At 57.2% G+C, this 10,877-nt stretch overlaps 1 long non-coding RNA gene across 1 annotated transcript; it reads left to right on the plus strand.

The window, feature by feature from the left end:
- Positions 1-200: 200 nt before the first annotated feature.
- On the plus strand, positions 201-6,540 carry LOC135320069 (uncharacterized). The gene is made up of 3 exons (XR_010379225.1): positions 201-520; positions 3,575-3,636; positions 6,290-6,540. It is a non-coding gene; the product is annotated as an uncharacterized LOC135320069 (long non-coding RNA).
- The last annotated feature ends 4,337 nt before the right edge of the window (positions 6,541-10,877 follow it).

Raw genomic sequence — 10,877 nt, forward strand, 5'->3', positions numbered from 1 at the left:
CCCACGTGGGAAGAACTGCCCTGGCGTCCGACGCACAGGGATGTGAGGGATCAGGGACAGTGGGCCACAGACACCCCCCTTCGGCCTCAGGCTCCCCGTCTGGGCGGCCAGGGTGACGTGACGGGTGACGTGACGGCCACCGTACGGGGGCGGAGTGCATACTCCACACCAAGCCCCCTTCCCCGTGGGCCGCGGGGCTGTCGGCGCTGCCGTTGTGGGCGGCCCCCTCACCCCCACCCCAGGCTCTTGTCTGTAGCAGATCCTGCTTTTGATTTGGGCGTGAGGAATTCGCCCAGGCCTGGGTGGAGCCGGGAGGCTGCCATGGAGAGCAGCTGCAGAGAAAGTCAGCCCTGGACCTCCTCCAGCTATGACAGGAATGTGACCCTGCGCCTCGTTCAGCTGGGACGGGCGAAACAGCCATTTTTAGCCGCCGAGTGGTCCCAGTCCAGCCTCTGCCAAGCTGATGGGCCGGGCGCCTTTGGAATCTGCCTAATCCGAATTGCACTGCGTGGGGAGGCAGGTGAGGGGGTAGCTCTGCTCTGCACATCTCTGAGAAGGACTGGCTGGGTCACAGGAGAGGCAGGCAGACAGGACCACGCTCCGAAGCATGGACTCCTTTTGTGGGAGAACCCCAGTTTCGTTCGGTCCTGCAGGGTGGGGATGCTTTCCTGCAGGGAGGTCAGTCACCTTAAATGACTCCCAGGGCCTCACCAGACAGCCCTGGAGCTGCAGGATGTGGGGCGAGGTCTTCGTGCACGAAGGCTCACAGCTCTGCCTGCCTCACCCCAAACCATCAGTCACCCCTTGACTTCCAGGGCCAGCCTGACCGATGCCGCGTGTGCAAAGACCCACAGGAGAGGGTTTTAAGTGTGCACTCAGATGTCGGGCCCCACTTCCAACACCAATGCGATTCTGTTGTTTCCCTGTCCTTTGCTTAGGGAATGGGTCATGGGGTCCTGGGGTGCTGGAGAGGGGGCTCAGGGAGATGACAGGGCTGGGCCAGCCACCTGGAAGTGACCCTCAGAGTCCTTCCCTCTGAAGGAGGAGGGAAAATCACAGCCACCTCCACAGGCTGAAACCACCGGGAGGGGAGGGCAGGGATGTGTGTTTAGTGTCTCCTGCAGGCTGAGCCCCCAGCAGAGAGAGGACACAGGAAGGGCTGACCACAGGGGCGCTTTCCTGCTACTGGAGGAAGCAGAGGGCTAACTGACTGTGACTCAGAGCCTGAAGGGGCTTGTGTGGCCCATAATCCCCTCCTGCATCACATGGGAGTCACTGGCCCTGGGGCCTCCTGGCCTTTGCACGTGCTGACCCTCCTGAAACTCCCCTCCCTCCCTCTCCACCTGTCGCCCACCTGTTTTTCCTCCAAAACACCTCAGTAATCCCCCTCCATGGAGCCCCCCGAAGGGGCCCCCAGGAAGGTCTCTGTGATGGAGCGGCCGCTGCGGGGCCTGCACACCCACCCTGCCCACCTGCTGTGTCCCGCCCCTTCAGCTGCCTGCACTGGCATCTCCATGTCCAGGGTCTTTTTATGGAACCAAAGCTTGCCGAGTCTGAGCTCACAGCGGGCTGAAGTGGCCGAGTTACCGGCCCCAGGAATTCAGCACTTGGGCTGGCTCCGCCTCTCGGAGTGGAGGGAAGAGCCGGCCCCACCCCCTCGGGGCAGGGGCACCACAGAGCCTGGTGTGGGCCTGGCGTGGGGCTACTCACTCTTCCGGGGCCCCTGGGGGGTAAACACGGAACTCGGGTGTAAGTACACACTTCCATAGCTGGGAGGCTGCACGCAAGCCCGTGGTCATCGCCCCAGCAACGCATTCCACCAGCGCGCCAGTCTGCGAGGCCCTGGAACGGAATAACAGAAAACGCCAGCCCGCAGCCTCGCCAGGGAGTTTGAGAGCACGGCTCCCCACCGCGTCCGGGAGTCCACGGCAGGAGCACGTGCCAGCGAGCTGGCTGTCCTCGAGTCCCCGTGCGTTTGCTGCCAGTCTGTCCTGCCGCTTTCCACGGGATCCGTGAGGGCCTCCTGTACGGAGCAGAGCCCTCTGGGGCCGGACCCATGCCTCGCTGGCACCTGGCCTCGTAGCAACCCCTCAGTGGCAAGTAACAGCAAGTCGGCCACTCCCTCAGGTCTCGCTGAGTGGTCCTGAAAATACCAAGGGCATGTTGGTACCCAGCTGCTTTCTGGGGTGCACACTGGGGCCCGAAGCACCCAGCCCATTCCTGCTGGCCCGCTTCGCACTCAGGGGCTCGGCTGAACCCGGACAGAAGGCCCCGAGGGTGGGAGACAGAAAGGGTGGGGAAGGAGGTGGGCCTTGTCATCCTCGTTTAGGGAACAGTCTGCCCATTTCCCATGGTAAAGCAAAAAAAAAGGTGAAAAGATGGTCCCAGAGACAGCAATACGCAGCCAGCCAAACCACTCACCCGTGGCGGGGCGGCCTCTGCAAGGTCACGGACCCTCGGAGGACCTGGCGGAAGCCGTGGACTCCGTCCCGGGGAGATGTGCACACACGCGCACATGACGCACCCCCGTGTGTGCAGTTCCCGAGGTGTGGACACCCAGGAGCATTTTCATGGTTTCCAGGACTAAGGGGTCCTGTTTAAAAAGGAAAGGGGACAAAGAAAACGTGCAAAAAGCAGCAAGAGGCTGCAGGGAGGGAGCAGAAGTCCTGCAGGGCCCTGTGCGGTTGAAACAGGGAAAGTCCATTCCATGCGCTCAAGGTGCAAACCTGAGCTGCTGATGAGGCCCGCTTCTCCAGGAACAGAGCAGATGGATCTGGACGGAGTCCTCCCTCCTCGCCACCCCCCAGCCTCCTCTGTTGGTTGCAAGCAGCTGGGAATTTATGCATGAAACTCGGAGAGCACACCCCGAACTTCAGGGCAATGGGCCTCCATTCTTCTTCCCGTAAAGCAAGCCCCCGAGAAAAGCCGCACAGACACCCCACCCTGGGCTGGCACCACCCTTTTGGAGAGACCTGGAGAGACAGGCGCATGCCGGGGGCCCAGCCTTGTCACAAGGGGCTGGAGCTGGCCGCGCCTGCAGAAGAGAGGCTCAGTTTCTCTCCCTACCAGACCTGTCAGGGATGGGGGTGCCTAGGAGCCGAGGGTGCTGTGAGGTGTGTTGAGACACCTGCCCTGTGCCGGGAGCTTCTTGGCATCATCCAGTCCAGGCAGGTGACGAATAGCCACAGAATGGCTGAGCTGGAATGGTTTCCAGAAGGTTCTGGGGCCAGTCTCTGGGCTCCCAGGCCACCGTGGCTACCTTGCAGCCCCTCCTGCACACTGAGGAGGTCAGGAGGGGCTCGAGGAAGCACCTTCATGTCTGGGGTCACCAAAAGTCCCTTTCTGACCAGGTAATGGGGGTTCCTCCTGGGGCAGGTGGGATGGGCACCCGCCTGTGCGTGGGGTGGGGGCCCAGGAGACCCCTGTCTCCAGGAGGCCTGTACTCAGGGTCTGCACCTGGGCAGGGCGGGCCTCTTGTTACCCGCTGGCTGCATCTCCCGGCATCTGGTTTGGGTGCCCACCCCACGTAGGCACGACTGCGGGTCTGCATAAACTGTCCGCTTCCATCCTACAGGGGCTGTGGCACTGGTCCAGCTCCAGAGCACAGACGGGCAGCTTGCCGGCCTTTTGAGAAAGGTGAGACTCAGTGAGGTTACAGTTCCTGGGTCACAGGGTGGGTGGGGATGTCCAGTTTCAAACCAGGTGGTCAGGGTCCGACACCTACACCCCTCTTGCCTGTGCCACCTCCCCGTGATGCTCTGTGATGGCCACCCAGTGCCCGAGTGCTGTGGCTCGAGGTGTGGGGCTGGCAAAACCCGGGGGTGCCGGGTGACCTGGGTAGCTCCTTGCCATCCGAGTCCCCACAGGCTTAGCTGTGGGATCCGGAGCGTGTGGGATGCAGCTCTGGGACTGGCCCTGGGAGGGCCTGCTGATGCTGGGTCAGGGGCCAGCCTCCCCCCGGGGGGTGGTGACAGTGCGCCAGCTGCCCGGCCTCTCCCGGTCTTTGTCCTCCTCGGCGTGGAGAGAGTTGCATTTAGCGCTTACTGTGGTTGCGAGGACCGAGGCGGGCAGAGCAGTTCCCGCACGTTCCAGGCCTCAGCAGCTACCAGGGACCGCTGGCGGGTTTCAGAACAGCCTGAAGTCTGCCTGACTGTCCATGTGGTGTCCGCAGTGTTGCTGAAAATTTAAGGGGAAAAACAAACATTGGTTACGCCCGTGGGTTCTGCAGGTCCCAGGAACTTGGAGACGGCGAGCACCTTGTCTCTGCTTCAGCTGGGAGGTGTGAAGGTTGGAGGCTGGACGGTCTGAGTGGCCATCCACTCACAGAGCTGACAGCCGCTGGGGGCTGCGGGCTGGGGGCCTCGGCTCTCTCCACGTGGGCTGGTTGGGCTTCTGCCCTGCATGGTAGCCGAGTGAGTCCTCAGAGAGCTCGGGGGAAGCCACGTGCTGTTTATCACTTCATCTTGGCCGTCACACGGTATCCCTTCCACCATCCTCCCCACGCACGCACCGCCCGGGTTCAAGGGGAGAGCACTAAGGTCCCCCTCCGTGGGAGGGGGGCGTGTGGGATGGACACGCACGTGTGCACACAGACTCACACGGGGTGGCTCCCTGAGTGACAAGATGTGTAAGTCCACAGAGCGACCAGAGCTTTGTCCAGACCCTCCGTCGCACGCACTTTTGCTGGAGATCCTTCTGAACTGGATTCACAGGGTGCGGGAACATAAGACGGCAGGGCTGCTGGGAAGGGGGTCTCCCTGCGCCCGGCTTTGAGATCTGACAGACAAGATCTGGGAAGACCATCAGAGCGTACACAAGCATGACAGGATGCTTCCAGAACATTCTGAGACAATAAGAGAACCACGTTAACTCACGTAAGATGTGCTTAACTGCGAAGCCGTGTGGTGCCCAGCCCTCGTCCGACCCTCTTCAAGGTCCAGGAGTGAAGTTCAGTCTCATTTCCTGCAAAGCTATTTCTCAGGGGTCACTTAGATTGAGTTGGTACCATCTAAATATTAAAACATATTAAGAACATATTATCTTTAATTTGAAAGATAAAGCATAAATCTGACTCCCCCCCCCCCGCCAAAAAAACCCCTCTTTTTTCTTCTCTTTCCTTTTTTTTTTAACTGAAGAGGTCAACATTCCTCCCTTATCTCCCCTAGTCAGGCCCCAGTGGTGATCACAGTTAATAGCTTGGTGTGTATTGTTTTTCTGTTTAAAAAAAAAACCCTAGATTTTAATCGTTTCATCTGTTTCACAAAGCTTGCTCCGGCAAGGCGGGGGCTGCAGCCACATGGGGATGGATGGGGACCAGGGCTGAGGGGGCTGTGCTCGAAGCCCCCCACTGGACCAGATGTCACCTTTTGATCGAGTGGTGGTGACGGGAACTAGTGTGTCCAGAGGAAGGACCAGGACCAGGGGCACCCGCGGCCAGGACCGAGCGTGTAAATGTTTAAGCAGCTCCCGTGACATTTCCAGCACCAAACTGCAGAATACTCGCTCTGGTTGCCTTATTCTTAATTACTCGCAGCATGCTGGTTCTACTCCCTGATCTCCCCTGGGTTACAATGTACGGCCTTTGGGGGAACTCCTTACTGAAACATCGTGTCCATGTAAGAGAGGCCACAGGTTGTTTGTGTGGTGATGGCCAGCTTTCACCAGGCGACCCAGACGTGATCAGCGCCAGAAACAACCCCAGCCCCAGACGCCCTCTCGTGACCCCCAGGGACCGCAGTCTGGACAGTCACCACCCTGACCTCTAACACCGCCGCTCACGTCCGTCTGGCCTGAAACCTTGTGAGGCTGGATCTGGCTTCTTTAGTTGAACATCATGTTAGTGAAATTCAAACGCTGCATCCTTTCAGCACCTGCTCTGAAGTGCCTTCTGTTGTCTGTCCACTTGCTTATTTATAGAAGCCGTTCATATCATAATTAGTTTTTTTTTTTTCCTGCCAAGGAGGACCATGGCAGCTTCAGGACTTCCTTCAAGGGCAGCAGAGCAGGGAGTGGGTGGAAATAGTGCAGGACATCATGAAACCTGAAATGCCCTGGGCTTGGAAATTCCCAGAGACTTGACTCGAGCTGATTCTGTAATAGGGGAGAACAAATCTGACCCCACATTAGATCTGCTCCTTTAGCTCCAACCCTGTGCTGTGTTTCCTGTCCTGAGTCACACTGGTTCTGCCCCTTCTTTACAAAAGACTGTTGCCTCTAGCCTGAAATAGACAGGAGAGCCCATTCTCAACGCTCTGATCTTAAAGGGTGTAACACTTTTCTATTCATATAGAGATAAATAGTTGCGGAACAAAGAATAATATTTATCTTGCTGGAGGCTTTACGGGGACACCATGACCTGATCCATGTGGACAGCTGCAAGAACAAAGGATTCTGACACCAAGAACTTTGCAACAACCAACCACACCCTGTCGCCTTTTTGGTACAAAAGGAGCCTGAATTCTGACTTGGGGAAGATGGTTCTCCAGGACATTAGTCTGCCATCCTCTCGTTCTGCCGGCTTTCTGAATAAAGTCACTATTCCTTGCCCCAGCACCCCATCTCCTGATTTACTGGCCTGTCATGCAGCGAGCGGAACGAGTTTGGACTCTGTAACAATCCCATCTGGCTTTGTGACTTCCCAGCTGTTCCGTATCCAGCGATAACATTAGTGGTAGTAACCAGAGTTTGTCGAGGGCTCCCAGTGTGACAGCAACCTGATTCTCATCGAGAGACCGAGCGACACTCGGAGGGCTGGAGAACTCAGGTTTATCACACCGGTGGGCCCAGAGGAGTTAGCACTCCAAGCTCTGGACCCCACCTGCAGGTTTACACAGGCTTTTATAGGCTTTTAGGTTTCGATTACATTTGTGCCATATGCAAATGAGGTGTTAGAAATGGACCAACTAGGAGTGAGCTTTTGGGAACCAATGGAACTTTAGGGATGTTTCGTTTTCCTAGAAGCGAGCCGTGTTACAGAAGCGCAAAAGCGGGAAGGCAGTGGCCCTGCCGGGGAGGTCTTGCTGGTCCCTCTGTGGGTTTTGCCCCTTCAGCAGGAGCAGGGCTGTGCAACACACCTTATAAGTGCAATGTCCACTGAGCCTCTGCCACCACCCAGGACGGCGATGTCATTGTCGCTGCACATGAGTTAACTGGGGCATGCACACCGAGCTGGAAATAGCCTGGGAAGAGGGTGCAGCTGAATCTGGACCCAGCGTCTGATGTCAGAGGAGGCCAGGCACCCAAGTTCTAGTTCCGTGGAGGAGAATAGGAACAATCAGTGGGCCCTGAAGTCACGACCACCTCCCGACAGAGCCCACGGGCCTTCCACCGGGTCCTTGCTCTCAGTTTCTCCTCTCGAAGGCGAGCATTTCCTAGACTCCTTCTACATCCAGTCTGCAGGCTCAGGTATTTCCGCGCGCTGGCCTGATGGCTCTTTCCAGCACATTCTCTTCCGTCATCCAGGACTGGGGTCAGTTGGGATGGCCTGTGTCGAGTAGGCATTTAACCACAATATGCTGGGACGTCGCTGTGGTCACGGGAGCAGGTGCCCTCCCTGCGGAGATCCAGGAAAGCACTTCTCTTTAAAGAAGTGAAAACACCACTGTGGACAGTCATAGCAGCCTGCAGGCTTTTAAACACTGTTGTCTTCTGAGTGGATTTTGTTTTATCCACAGGTATTTCTTTGGGGATTCTTTTTTATATCTTAGAGTTGATTCACAGTCTCCCTTTGCCAGCGAACGGAGACATAGCACAAGGAACCCAGAACATCTAAGACTTCACTCAGTATCCTGGAGACATTTTTATCTGCAAATGATGGGTTGATTTTTTTCCTTTCCTCTTCCTCCCTGTGAGCTGGGCTTGGAAGCCAGCCTGTCACCCACTAGCCTGTGCATCTCGGGGCAGGCGGCCAGATTCTCCCGTCGGTGTGATTAGTGCCTGGCGGGGTGTCCTGACTCCTCTGAAATAACCTCGGCCCGGCTGAGACGCACAGCACTGCACCCACACGGGCTCCCTGCAGCAGGAGAGGGAGCCAGACGAGAGAAGAGGGCCTGGCAGGGGATCTCAGCTGAAGCTGGTCTCAGGGGAAATGGGTGCTGCTGGTCGAAGCAGGAGCATTTCAGAGGGGCTCCCGGTGGAGAGAGCGCAGGGCAGCAGGTTAAGATCTCTCTCTCTCTCTCCCCCAGATCCCCAGGCCACTCCTAGTCTTGTTACCGAGTCCAACTTGTACTGTTCAGTGCAAGACAGGCCAATAAACCGAGAGGCCAGTTGCTGGGGCGAGGAACAGCAACTTTATTTGGAACGTCAGCAGACCGAGAAGATGAGGGACTAGTGTCCCCAGAACCCGTCTTCCCCTCAGTTAGAATTCAGGCTTCTTTTACACTAAAAGGGGAGAGGGCGAAGTCACACATCTCCTGGGTCAGGTCAGCCTGCAGAGGGGATGAGCTGATTTCCTCCTTCCTGGAGTCATGCGCTGGTGGGCCTGCGCAAGATGTTTCCTGTGGGGTAGCAAAGGGATTGGAGCTTAATGCTCATTACCTGGGAGGCAGGGTTCCCAGAGATGGGCCATTATGTACAATTTAAGCTTCTGGGTAACATTTCTTTAATGAGTAACTTGTAGCAAAAGCAATAGATTACAAAGGTTAAAGTAAAAGGAACGGATCAAACAGGGAGTCAGATTTGTTCCTCCCTATTCCAGTCTTGCAGGGAAAGGACACCTGCCAGGCTCTCAGCCTTAGGTATGCTAAGTTTTCGCACGTACCTCCCTCTTGCCTCCCAGGGACCGCCACTAACAAAGCAGGGGTAGGTGGGTGGGTGTGGTGGTGTTGCGGAAGACTGTGTTACAGCTCAGTTGTGAAAGCAACCTGGATCCGGGCGAGAGACCAAGCAGCACTCGGAGAGCTGGAGAACTCAGGTTTATTGCGCCAGCGGGCCCAGAGGAGTTAACGCTCCAAGCTCTGGACCTCGTCTGTAGGTTTACACAGGCTTTTCTAGGCTGCCAGTTTACACTTTGCAACATCACATGCAAATGATGTATAATGAAAGTCGACTAATTAGGAACAAGCTTTGTAGAAATGGACCAATCAGGAGTGAGAGAAATAACCAATCAGGAGCGAAGGAAATAACCTTCACGAGTGAGCTCAGGGAACCAATAGAATTTCAGGGGGTAATTAAGCCGTTTCAGAGGCAAGAAGTGAGCTAGAGCCGCCGGCCGGGGAACCGGATGGCGCCGCACGAGAGCAGCGGCCCTGCCTGGGGGCCCTGCCGGTCTTTTTATGGGGCTTCCCGCCTCTACTGTCCTGTAGACACCCCGAGCTCTCCTGTCTGCAGCTCAGAAGCTGGGTGCATATCCGCCAGTAACCCGGAGCCAGGTGTCGCCCTGACTCCCTGCCCCCATCTCCGGGGGCGCCCCTCCCCAGGCCGGGCCCCCCTGCACTGTGTCTCTTGAAGCCGTGCACGTCCTCCCCTGCCCTGGGTGAGCTTGGACTTTGGTGGCGCCCTTTGCACAATGCCAGTCTGGCTCTTTGTTAACCTTTCTCAGCATCAGTGTGATCATGTCTCCCCCCCCTAAGCCGTTCAGCGCCTCTGCCGCGGCCGCTGCGTGCCAGGTCCTGCTCCCAGCCTGGCGCCTGCTCCCGTTCCTCCGCACCGTTTTATTATGAAAACTTTCACGTATGCAGAGAAGCTGACACAGATGTACAGTGATCGGCCCCCTTTCCACGTCTCGATTCCCGGATTCACCTCTTGCTACATTTGCTTTAGCACATGTCTCTCCCCTCTGTGCTCTGTCACTCACCCACCCATCTTACATTTTTTTGTGCATTGCACAGGAGGTTTCTGGTATCAATAAACACTGCAGCACACACGTCATTAACCAGAGTTTGATCTTTGTATATTTGTTCAGTTTTTTTGTTTGGCTTTTTGGCGGGAGGGTAAGGGACATTCAGCGAACACGCTGATCTTAACAGTACAAACTCATGATCCCACTGTGCCATCCAAACCCTATCAAAATATGGAACATTTCCATCACCCTAGAAGGTTCTCTCACGCCTTTCAGTCAGTCGCTGTCCCCCACCCCAGAGGCAGCCGGTCTCTGGAGTTTATCCCCGTAGTTCAGCGCTGCCTCTCCTAGAAAGAACCTCACAGAATGGAGCCATGGACGGTGTACCAGGCTCATTCTGTACCGCGTACATTCACGATTTCTTTGTATGTATCGGTATTTGGTCCCCTATTACAGATGACTCGTGTTCCGTCGTGCAGACACGCCCCAGCTCCCCGCCGATGGACACCTGGGCTCCCTCCAGTCGGGGCCGTGATGAGCAGCAACGCAGAGCTGCCGCGCCCCTCCTCGCGCACGTCTTTGGGTGGACGTCACCAGTGTCTTGGGACAATCCCTTTGTTTGCTCCTCCCGCCTCACAGCCCGGCTGTGGAGAAGCGCCCAGCGGTTCTCGTCTGGGGTGCTGTTCCACACTCGGGGATCACCGTGCCACGCCTGATTTTCTCTGCCTCTTCTTTTGGGCGTTACCTGCTGGGCAAGTTGGGTTCCTGAGGCCAGAACTGGGTGCAGGGTTTCCTTTTGGAGACACTTTCTGCAAATGCTGGCAGGGGTGAGGAGGGAGTTGCCACCACTGTGGATGTCCGGGGCTCAGCCCAGGGGCACTTGAGGGCCAGTGTCCCTTCTTGGAGGGGAGGGAGCTCGAGGGTGGGGAGTTCCCTTGACTGCCCCATCACTGGCCGGGCTCTGCTTCCCGGGCAGGTTGACAGTCAGCTTCTGAGCCCTCTGGCCTGTCCCGGCAGTGGGCCGAGCACGCCCCGGAGAGCCTCAGGCAGGAGACTGTGGCGTCACCCGGACATGGAGCTCCAATGCCAGGGGGGCGGG

The sequence above is a fragment of the Camelus dromedarius genome, chromosome 36 (genome assembly GCF_036321535.1).
Source record: "Camelus dromedarius isolate mCamDro1 chromosome 36, mCamDro1.pat, whole genome shotgun sequence".
Classification (NCBI taxonomy): domain Eukaryota; kingdom Metazoa; phylum Chordata; class Mammalia; order Artiodactyla; family Camelidae; genus Camelus; species Camelus dromedarius.